Genomic DNA, 12,671 nt, shown 5'->3' on the forward strand with positions numbered 1-12,671 from the left:
GTGTGTGTTTCCACTCATGCCAGAGTGATGAGTCCACCACAGAAGATCGGTCATAACTGAATGGTTATGACTGAGGGGTCATAACCCCTCAGTTATGACCAGAGGGGTCATAACTGAATGGCCACAACAATATGACGGATTAAGAAAGCCACAAAAGGTTTGCCTGCCGCAGCTGTTGCTGTTACATCTCGCTCGCTCTCTCCATCTCTCCAACAATTTCAATACAACAACCATAACCACCTCAGCACTTATGAACTGAACTCTATACTTTCCTATGACAATTCATTTACCCCTAGACATCGATAGAGCTTGTTTATTATTGATTATTATTATTCCTACACTTTTAGGTTTATTACTGCTGACTTGTTTTATATGTATATTTGCATTTTTGATATTGTATTGTGTAGTTTACTAATAAACACCTTTAGTTTGGTACCACCAGATTCCAATGGATTCTTCTTTCTCTGCTGATCAGACACCCAGTTACGGGGTACGTAACACAATAGACGCATGGTCTGAAAATGAAGTATCTTCAGCAGCAAGCCCAGAATGACCAGAAGCGCATGCTTCAACTGACTTACAACATTATCATGGATAAATGTAACAATAACTCTCTGGCAGCTGGAAAATGTCCTTTAAAGAAGCAAAACTCAATGTAGTACTCATGTAACTACATTTTTCTTTAAATCCAAATCATTAATTTGTAAATGAGCTGCATATAAAAGAGTTTTGCTTGTATTTCTGCCAGAACATTTTCCTAACACTTAGTTAATTCAGTCATCCAAGGACAGATCCAATGACGAGCTGCATTTATCCCTGTGCTTAATGGCGAATAACTGAATGGACTGTTTATATTTCACTTCCCTAAAATAAAGCTTAAATTTGAAGTAGCAAGCAACAGTGTAGAATAATGGAGAATAAGAGATCAGCTTTCTACTTGTTGATGGTATGGTCAAACCGAAAGACCCATACTACAGGTACATCAATTCCATTTTCTATGCCAATTACTCCAAATTTCTCATAAAGATATACAACATGAAACAGGCCCTTTGGTCCATCAAATCTGCACCTATCATCAAGTACCAATTTTTACTACTTCAACACATCCACTTTATTCTCTCTATATTCCCATCAAATTCACCGGATGATTCTACAGCTTACCTACACATTTGGGACAATTTCTAGTGGCCAACTAACTTGTAAATCTGCACATCCTTGAAGCAGGTGAGCAACACAAGAGATTCTGCGGTGGCTGGAAAACCAAATTAACACACACATTTTGGAGGAACTCAGCAGGTCAGACAGCATTATTGGAAATGAATAAATAGTTAACATTTCAAGCAAAGACTCTTCTTCAGGACTGGAATGTAAAGGGGAAGCAGCAAGAATAAGAATGTGGGGGAAAGATAAGGAGGACAAGCTAGAAAGTGATAGGTGAAGCCAGGTGAGCAATGATAAAGTAAGAAACTGGGAGGTGATAGGTGGAAAAAGTAAAGGTCTGGAGAAGAAGGAATCTGATAGGAGAGGAGAGTAGCCTATGGAAGAAAGGGAAGGAGGGCACTGGGGAGGTGATAAGCAGGTGAGGAGAAGAGGTAAGAGGCCAGAGTGGAGAAAAGAAGAGGAGGGGGGGAGAGAAAAAAGATACCAGTAAAAGAAATCAATGTCCTCCTTCCCCTCCCCCACCTTCTTATTCTGGCATCTTCCCCCTTCCTTTCCAGTCCTGATGAAGGCTCTCAGCCCAAAATGTCAACTATTTACTCATTTCCATAGAAGCTGCCTGATCTGCTGAGTTCCTCCAGCATTTTGTGTGTGTTGCACCCAGAGGAAATCCATTTGGTCATAGTGAGAACATGCAAATTCCACTCTAACAGTGCTGGGGGTCAGTACTGAATGGAGACCACTCCTGCAGTAAGGTAGCAGGTCTATTAATTGCAACATCATGCTGTTCCATTTCTGTAAGGTTTCTCCTAATCTCCATTCATAACTTTGACAACAGATGAATAGAGTCCCAGCAAAATAACACTAACAACTGAAAGCCATTCTTTTACTCATTACTCATCAGTCTTTTAGATGATTGGCGGGATCAATTTATTTATACTTGCTATTAGAAGACTGGCATGAAAGAGAGTACAAGTAGAGAAAATGGAGAAGGACAGGGACATGAGGAATATTAGTTGAGGAAAATCAATGAAGAAATTGTTAAACAGATGAATCAGGGGAATTGGGTGGGAGATGTGAAGAGAAGAGGAAAAATAGAGGAAGAGAAAGGAAAAGAACAGGACAAGAAAGTGAGGATTGATATTAATAATAAGGAAAATGAAGAGAAATGAATGGAGTAGGAAGTAGAGGGGAAGTAATTCTTTCTGATATTCTATTTCTATTACTTATTCCATCCTGACTCCACCTGCTGTTCTCCAAGTTTTCTCCTCCCTTTTCCTGTTCTACTCTTCACCCTCTTCTTATCATTCTGACACTCTCTCCTATATTTTCTGCTTAGTCCTTCTACTCTCATTCATTCGTTTCTAGTGATCGCTACCAGTGAAGAAAGTTTCAGCCTTGACCCTTCTGGTAACAACATAATCAGGCTTCATTGTGATTTTACTAGTGGTTCAATATTGCTGAATAGGTTGCCAATTTGTGCTCAACTCAAAGAAGAACTTAGTGAGATATCAGGGAGCTACCTTCAAAGTAGAACCACGTATCTGCATGAATCAATGTTTTAAAATGTGGGGAAGGAGAAAATTAGCATGGGGGGTTGAAAACAAACCTTGTACAAGGATAATGATAATTTCAAGGTGTCCATCTAATGTCTTAACATTTTAGATTTAAAAGCCATTCAGATGATTGGCCAATATTAAAGTGAAATGTAGGTCACCTAGAGCATACAGAATGTTATTATTGAAGGATCAGCTTGTGCCAAATGTGCTCCTACCATGCCAAAGAGCATATGTAATTTAGGTAAATGGATCTGATCCATCAAAAAAATGAATTGCAATTAAATGGCAGTGTGTTGCTATGTGACCTAAACTGGTTCCAATTAATATTTGTTCAAAAATCAACCCCATAAATGAACGTACACTGGCGGTAATTTTTGACTCGGATGAGCACAGATGGGACTTAAATTCTGTTTGAGGCATTTTCTGTGCACGCCTTATTCAGCGACCCATTATTTTATCTTTTGCTTTTTCTCTTGCAGATTCGGCATTTTCCCCAAATTGTTGTTGCTTCGCTCTTACCTTTGTGTACCTGGTTTTTGATCTATCTTCTCAGTCTACTTTAAGCCATTCTCTTTACTATAATACTCTCAGATTCAAACGAATGATTCCAGTCCAACCTATCATATCTCTCAGGTTCATCTTGTCAAACTATCTCAAAAAATAAAAAATAACTACTGGAATGACTGATTCAGCATTTTGCCTCGACAGATGCTGCCTGACCTGCTGAGTTACTTCAATAACTCATTTTTGGCTCCACATCGCAATCATCTGCAATTTCTTATACCTCAGAGGATCCTTCCCAGTATAATTGGTAATGGAAAAAGTGTTACTTATTCCCTTATTCTCTAATTTTGATCACCCAGTGACTAGATTCCAGCCAATTTTATTTAGATGTTTTGAATTTGCAGTTTGTCTTTACCATGGATCTAAATGATATAGAGGCTTCAAATTAAGAGAAAAAAAAACTGCTTAAGTATTCATGTTGTGGAAAGAAACTGTGTTCATGGGAGGTGTTTGTCAAAGATGTCGCTTATAATTCCAGAGTTCCATTTATGTGCCTCCGAGCCAAACAAATGGAACATGCTGGCAATTCAAGAGCAATAAAATGTCAACTTACAGGATTCTGACCTTGCCAGTGTTGAATAATTGCTTAGCTAATACGTCCTTTGTACTGTGAATATGTCAGTAGCTTAACAAAATCTAGATCTAATTCAGACCAAAGAGAAGCAAAATCAGTATGTATTTGAAATATTTATTTGGAACAGCACTTCTTCCTGTTCCTCCACACTGCATTCAGCAATATTTTGTTGAACATTAACAAAGAAAAATGATCATATCAAATAATTACAGTTGAAAGCAATGTTGTTGAAGACGATTTAAGCTATAGGAAACACTAAATTGTTCGGCTTCCTTTTAAGCTTTTCCTGTAAAAGTTAAAATAACTTTTAAAGTACAGGAAGGTCACGTATGTGTATTCATAATTTTGTGAATGATATCAAGTACTATCTTATTTTGCTGCTGCAACAATAACAGACAGTATGCAATATAAAAAGTTCCATCCCACTGAAGTATCTGAAAATATTACTTCTGACATAAAGTAAATGAGGACAAAAACCAAAAGTAATGTACAGCAAATACTTTGATGACCTATCATTTAAATATATTGGCTAATGGATTTCTGGTGCACCCGGTGTTTCTTATATTGTGATATCACACGACCCACACAGTTCAGAGTTCAGAGAAACACCTGCTTATCGTCATAGTCCAACCTCAGCTTAAACTGCAAGCACGGAACAACGACATTAGTGTGAGTAAGCATGTGGCTTAAGCTTTGTGGCCCACCATCCGCAGTTCAATGGAGTACAGGATTACACTCCTGAATGATGAGCAGTCTATCTTAAAGCACAAAGGGAACATAAAGATTTATTTGCTTTCTTCTTTTATTGTCAACTTACTAGGTATCCCTAAAGTTATTTGGCACCTATATACTGAAACACGCGCACGCACACACACACACACACACACACACACACACACACACACACACACACACACACATACACACACACACACACACACACACACACACACACACACACACTTGTTGTTTGAGCAGCTGAAGTTGAAAGATATGATGTAATTGGTTCTTTCATGCACTGATAGAACAATTACAGGCTTCACGGACACATTTCATGGCTTGCACTCTCTGTGCTAGCTCTTCAACCATGACAATCACATGAACCAAAACATTTGGCATGACACTCTTCCTTGCTGTATTTTATCCTACAAAATTGAAAGTGGCAGCAGTTAACCAGAAAGGGACAGATGTAATGCTTTCATAAGGAGATGATGTTTGCCCAAACTGAAATGGCTCCCCTTAAATCAGGAAATGCTATAGAAGCTGAAAATATGAGGGACAAAGTTATCCTCATGACTAACACTTTTCCTCAAATCACATCATTTTTTCAAAGTTTCTACTAATTTACAGTTACAGATGATGTAATGTTAACTTCCCCTTCTTTCTAGCCTATCCTCTCTTCCCACTCATTAACCATATGCTTCCCACTCATTAACCCTACGCTTGTGAATTTTTTTCCTTTCAGATAGGCAAGAAATAGAATTTGTTCAGTCACTGATGGAAAAACAAAGAAACAATGAAGTTGAGAACTATCATCATTTAAAGTTAGACTTGCAGTTATGAGCTCAAATAATGATATCTAATTTTCTAGTATGTCAAAAGCGGAATCTGCACTTGGTGAGACCACAGAAACTAATGGTTACAGTGAAAGACTGACACAGAAAGCAGATACACCAAAATAAGTTTTATTGCAAGACAAGCAATTGATATAAGTTGGTTGAAGAGCTTGCGCAATGAAATGATCGAACCATTGGAAAGATACCCAGTTCCAAGGGTGGTTGGATAAGTAATAAGCATTTTACAAGGGACTCTGCATCGACATGGAATGCTTGAAAAGTGATATGCTGCTGTCAATAACTTCCTGCAGTGTGAAAGCCTGAAAACGAGTGAAACGATGCTCAGTCCACCTGCTGTTCACTGGCAAGAGAGAATGAAATGTAACTCGCTTGTTTTTTCCAAACAGTGGGTACCAGTGATTTCTCTGATAGATCAGTGAATGACAAACTATGACATATCACACACTTCTTCATCTCTAGGATGGGGAAAGCTCAATCATAAAGGTTTATTTGCAATTAGATTTGCAATCTAATCTTCCTTCTATGCTAAGGGTTCTGATATGACTAGAATCAAGAGCTGATTTTAGCAGAATTCTCATTGCTGAAGCATGGTTACCTTTAGCTCTTAATGCCTATGAACAGCTTCTTAGAACAACTTGTGGTTGGGCCCAGCTGAATGGCATTTCTGGATTGGATGTTGTGAAATGAACTAAATTTAATTAGGGAGCTTAAGGTAAAGGAATCCTTATGAAGCAGTGATCATAATTTGATAGAATTCATCCTGCACTTTGAGAGGGAGAAGATAAATTCAGATGTTTCAGTATTACAGTGGAGCAAGGAGAATTACAGAGGCATGAGAGATGAGCTGGTCAAAGTTGATTGGAACAGGACGTTGGTAGGGATAATGGCAAGACAGCAGTGTTTCTGGGGACAATTCAGAAAGTGCAGGATAGATGCATCCCAAAGATGAAGAAGTATTCTAAAGGGAGGATGAGGCAACCATGGCTGCAAAGGGAAGTCAATGACAACATAAAAGTAAAGGGGAGGGTATACAATATAACAAAAAATAATGGGATATTAGAGAATTGGAAAGCTTATAAAAACCAACAAAAGGCAACTAAAAAGTTATAAGGAGAGAAAGTATGAAATATGCAGAGAAGCTAGCCATTAATATAAAACAGGATACAAAAAGTTTTTTCAAGTATATAAACAATAAACAAGAGGTGAGAATGGATATCAGACCACTGGAAAATGACCCTAGAGAGGTAGTAATGGAGGACCAGAGAAATTGTGGAGGAACGTAATATGTGTTTTGTGTCAATCTTCACTATGGAAGACACTAGCAGTGTGAAAGACGTTCACCTGTTGTGGACAGAAGTGAATGTTGTTGCTATTACAAAGGAGAAGGTGCTTGGGAAGATGAAACGTCTGAAGGTAGATAACTCACCTGGACCATATGGACCAGACCTCAGGGTTCTTAAGGAGGTAGCTGAAGAGACTATGGAGGCATTAATAATGATCTTTCAAGAATCATTAAATTCTGGAATGGTTCTGGAGGACTGGAAAATTGAAACTCCACTCTGTAAGAAGGAAAGGAGGCAGAACAGAGGAAACTATAGACCAGTCAGCAGACCTTTGACAGGGTACTGTACATGAGACTGCTTAACAAGATGAGAGCCAATGGTATTGTAGGAAAGATGCTAGCATGGATCGAAAATTGGCAGACTGGCAAGAGGCATAGAGTGGGGATAAAGGGAGAATTTTCTGGTTGCCAAAGACGAATGCCAAAGACTGTTGGAGTTGATGCCGGAGCCATTTTTTTTCACGTTATATGTGAATGATTTGGATGACAGAATTGATGGCTCTGTGGCCATGTTTGCAGACAATGCGAAGATAGGTGGAGGGGCAAGTAGTGTTGAGGAAGAATGAAGTCTACAAAAGGACTTAAGACAGATTGGGAGAATGAGCAAAGAAGTGGCAGATAGAATATAGGGTATGGTTATGGACTTTGGTAGAAGGAGTAAATGTGTTAACTATTTTCTAAACACAAAGAAAATTCATAACTCAGAAGTGTAAAGGATTTGGGTGTCCTTGTGCAGTATTCCCTTAAAGTTAACTTGCAGATTGAGTCAGTAGTAAGGAAGGCAAATGCAATGTTAGCATATGTTTTGAGAGGATGAGAATCTAAGAACAAGGATGAAATGCTGAAACTTTCTAAGGCATTGGTTAGCCCACACTTGGAATAATGTGAGCAGTTTTGGACCTCTTATCTAAGAAAAGATATGCTGGCATTGGAGCAAGTCCAGAGGAGTTTCACAAGAATGATTCCAGGAATGAAAAGGTATGATGTGTGTTTGATTGCTCTGGGTCTTTACACACTGGGAATCTCATTGAAAACCATCAAATATTGCAAGATCTGGATAGAGTGAATATAGGGAGGATATTTCCTTTAGTGGTTAAATCTAAGACCCGAGGCCACATCCTCAAAATAGAGAATATCCATTTAGAACATAGGTGAGGTGGAGTTTCTTTAGCCAGAGGGTAGTGAATCTGTGGAATTCATTGCCACAGGCAGCTGCGGAGGCCAAGTAATTGAGTATATTTAAAGCAGGGGTTGATAGGTTCTTGATTAGTCAGGGTGTTAAAGGGTAAGGGGAGAAGGCAGGAAAAAGGGGTTGAGAGGAACAATAAATCAGCCATGGTTGAAAGGTGGAGCAGACTCAATGGGCTGAATGGTCTAAGTCTTATGGTCTAACTGTTTATGGAACATAGCACAAGAACAGTTCCTTTGGCCACCATGATGTCAATCTAAACTAATCCCATCTGTCTGCACATAATCCATAACCCTCTAGTCACGTATCTGTCTAAACATCTCAACTGTTACTATCATATCTGCTACTACTAGCTCCCTTAGTAGCACATTCTAGGCACTCTCCACTCTCTGTGTAAAGTCCTTGCCTCATAAATGTCCTTCAAATATTCCCTTCTCACCCCAAACCTATGCATTCTGGTATTTGATAGCTTTATCCAGGGAAAAAACTTTGACTACCTGATTTATTTAATTTATATTTAATGTACCTCAGGTTCCTTACTGGTTTATATCATAGAATTGTTCTCTGACCACTCTTGATGGATATAATCTGCTTACAGTGCTACTTTTTCCACCCTCGTCTTGGAGATTAATCTGTCCTGCATGCCCTCCACTCATTCACCTAATCACTTCTCAGCTTCTACGACAACGTCACTTAACAATTCTTAAAAAGAACTAGTAATGGCTTCTCACTGCAGCATCTGAATTTGGACTTTGGTGAGTAAGGTGGTAATTTCATTTTCATATTAAATATTGATTTGCTGAATTTAGTTATTTCTATTATTTATTTATTTAGAGATACAGCACATAACAGGCCCTTGAAATGAATTTAATTGACTTTATTTCTTACACCCTTCACATATATGAGGAGTAAAAATCTTTACGTTACGTCTCCATTTAAATGTGCAATGTGCAACCAATGGCCCAACAAGCCACACCGCCCAGCAAATCCCACGTACTTAACCCCTGCCTTATCACAGGACAATTTACAATGACCATGTAACCTACTAGTCAGTGCCTCTTTGGGCTGTGGCAGGAAATTGGAGTACCTGAAAGAAACACATGCATCACGGGGAGAATGTACAAACTCCTTACAGATGGCGCAGTAATTGAACTCTGAACTCCGAATTCCTGAGCTGTAATAGCGTCATGCTAACTACTTTGTAGTTTTATTTAATAATGACATAAAAATTTTGACAGTCTTTAATTAGGTAACTGGCTAGAACTGGTTACCTTCTTGCTAAAGGTCCGGATCAAGCTTACAGAAATAGGGTGGAACTATGACACAGTTAGTAGAGATGTTGCTTCACAACCCAGTGACCTCGATTCAGTCCTAACTCTTGCTCTGACTTTCTCCCTTTGATAGAATGGGTTTCTTCTAGGTGCTTCAGTTTCTTCCCACATCACAAGGCATGTGAGTTGGTGGATTAATTGGCCAGAGTAAATTGTCCCTATTGATTAGGTGATTGGGGGGTACTGATGGGAATACTTGGAGAGTAAAATTAAGTTAAAGTAGAATTAGAGAAAATGGTTGCTTTATGACTGACACAGAGTCAATACTGAATGACTCTAAGGACTTCTATCAGGTGATTTCTAAGTGGATATATCTGGGAAAATAAGTCTGTGAGCTAAAAAAAAGACCCTCTGAGTGCATTGTCCATAGAGTAACATACACAGAATGCTGGAGAAACTCAGCAGGACAGGTAACATCTATGGAAAAGAGTACAGTTGACATTTTGGGCCAAGACTGTTCGGCAGAACTGCCAAAGGGTTTCAGCCTGAAACGTCGACTGTACTCTTTTCCATAGAAGCTGACTGGCCCGCTGAGATCCTCCAGCATTTTGTGTGTGCTGCTCAGATTTCCAGCATCTGCAGGTTTTCTCTTGTTTGTCCATAGAATGTTAAGTTTGTTAAGATGAAGGTGATAAATTTAGATGTTAATTAAAATAAATAAATAATTTTACAACAAGCATTGCAAGTAGCTGATTTGTTTTACCTGGGATTCGGTGTGAACTATTAGGATCCAGAATATGCAATTATAGAGGAAGTGAAAGGAACTTGTATTCAGAGTTGGTGAGCTAGACTCTGAGATGCAGATGCTGTGATATACTTGGGAGAAGGAAAGTTATCCTGGATACTTAGTCTCAGAGTTGCATACAGCATACTTACTTTGATAATAAATGAACCTTTGAACCTTTTTTTTATTCTATGAGCATGCCATGCCTACTAGAATATCTACTGCAGAAATGGTCAGTCAAGAGAAACAGGAAGATTGATTCCAAAATTGACTACAATTTGGAGATCAGAAGGTAGCTATGAGGGAAGCATCAGGTCCTACACTTATCCAACAGACAAAAGGCACTTGTGGCCTATGTGGATGAGGGCAGACTGCAGTGCTGATGAGAAAACAGATGACAGGTGCTTGGTACAGGTGAATGTTGCTGTTCTCTGCAGCTGCAGGCACGTGTCCATAAGTTTGTGTTGTCTGCCCAATGCCAGGGTTGAGGACATCTTCTGGGACCTGGAATAGAACTTGGAGAAAGATCCAAGTTTTGTGCTTAATTTAGGAAGCAATGACAGAGATAGGATGGAGAAAAGTTGTCTGCGATAAGAATATATGCAGCTAGGCTGTAAGTTAAAAAGTAAAAAGTAAAATTATAGATATTCTGTGCTTTAATTTCTTTGGGTAAATAAGATCTGATACCCAAATGTACATTTTGAAGATTGCTGTGGGATAAATAAGTATCAATTAATAGTTCACTGGCAACAGAAATGGAAAAGAAGGAGCTATTCCATTGGGATAGATTCCACTTGAATCAGGCTGGTGATGAATTAAATTACTAGAGCTGCAGATGGTACTGTAGCTTTAAACTGAGGGTTGGGAGCGTGGGGCAAGTGAATTCTGCTGGGGTGAAATTTAGAAAGTTAGAAATTTAGAAAGGAGAATGACAAAGTGATAATGAAGGATAGCAAAATAGAAATGAGAACTAGATTCTGTTGGAAAGGAATGATGCATACAAATGTAAGAGTCAAAGCAAAGAAAAATGATAAACGGACAAAATTTAAGGCTCTTTATCTGAATGCATGCAGCACGCGAAACAACATAGATGAATTAATGGTGCAAATAAAAATAAATGGGTGCAATCTAAAATCCATTACTGAGATGAAGTTGCAACGTGACCAAGCATTTGATATAAATATTCTGGACACATAAACTTTGAAAGAGGGTGCCAAATTTGAAAAGGAGAGATAGGCCTGATATTAAATAATATGATAAGGATAGTAATGAAGAAGATTCTTAGCACAGAAAATCAAAGAAAGGATTGGGCAGAGCCTAGAAACAGTAAGGAGCAAGAACCATTGCTGTGAGTAAACTAAAATTGGAATTAGAATTGGTATATTAATGTCACATATAATGATGTACAATGAAAAGCTTATCTTGCATAGTGTTCATACTGATCCTCCGTGCATTGAGGTAGTGCAAGTAAAATAGCAACAATACAGAATAAAACATAACATCTCCAAAGAAAGTGCAATGCAGGTAGATGATCAGAATCAGAATCAGAATCATGTTTATTATCACCAGCATGTGACGTGAAATTTGTTAACTTAGCAGCAGCAGTTCAATGCAGTACATAATCTAGCAGAGAGAGAGAAAAAAAACATTAAAATAATAATAATCAATAAACAAGTAAATCAATTATGTATATTGAATAGATTTTAATAATTTGCAAAAACAGAAATACTGTATATTAAAAAAAAGTGAAGCAGTGTCCAAAGCCTCAAAGTCCATTCAGGAATCCAATGACAGAGGGGAAGAAGCTGTTCCTGAATCGCTGAGTGTGTGCCTTCAGGCTTCGGTACCTCCTACCTGATGGTAACAGTGTGAAAAGGGCATGCCCTGGGTGCTGGAGGTCCTTAATAATGGACACTGCCTCTCTGAGACACCACTCCCTAAGGATGTCCTGGGTACTTTGTAGGCTATTACCCAAGATGGAGCTGATTAGATTTACAACCTTCTGCACCTTCTTTTAGTCTTGTGCAGTAGCCCTTCCATACTAGACAGTGATGCGGCCTGTCAGAATGCTCTCCACAATACATCTATAGAAATTTTTGAGTGTATTTGTTGACGTATCAAATTTCTTCAAACTCCTAATAAAGTTTAGCCGTTGTCTTGCCTTCTTTACAACTGTACCGATATGTTGGGACCAGGTTAGATCCTCAGAGATCTTGACACCCAGGAACTTGAAGTTGCTCACTCTCTCCACTTCTGATCCCTCTATGAGGATTGGTATGTGTTCCTTTGTCTTACCCTTCCTGCAGTCCACAAACATCTCTTTTGTCTTATTGACGTTGAGTGCCAGGTAATTGCTGTGGCACCATTCCATTAGTTGGCATATCTCACTTCTGTATGCCCTCTTGTTACCACCTGAGATTCTACCAACAATGGTTGTATCATCAGCATACTTACAGATGGTATTTGAGCTATGCCTAGCCACACAGTCATGTGTATATAGAGAGTAGAGCAGGGGCTAAGCACACACCCCTGAGGTGCGCCAGTGTTGATCGTCAGTGAGGAGGATATGGTATCACCAATCCACACAGATCATGGTTTTCCGGTTAGGAAGCTGAGGATCCAATTGCAGAGGGGGGTACAGAGGCCCAGGTTC

General features: G+C 38.9%; 1 long non-coding RNA gene across 1 annotated transcript in view; it reads left to right on the plus strand.

Annotated features, from left to right (window-relative positions):
- The window catches only part of LOC140727142 (uncharacterized), a 960,223-nt gene that overhangs the window by 932,496 nt on the left and 15,056 nt on the right, over positions 1-12,671 (plus strand). The window lies entirely within an intron of this gene.

Source organism: Hemitrygon akajei, chromosome 1 (assembly GCF_048418815.1).
Source record: "Hemitrygon akajei chromosome 1, sHemAka1.3, whole genome shotgun sequence".
In the NCBI taxonomy this organism is placed as follows: domain Eukaryota; kingdom Metazoa; phylum Chordata; class Chondrichthyes; order Myliobatiformes; family Dasyatidae; genus Hemitrygon; species Hemitrygon akajei.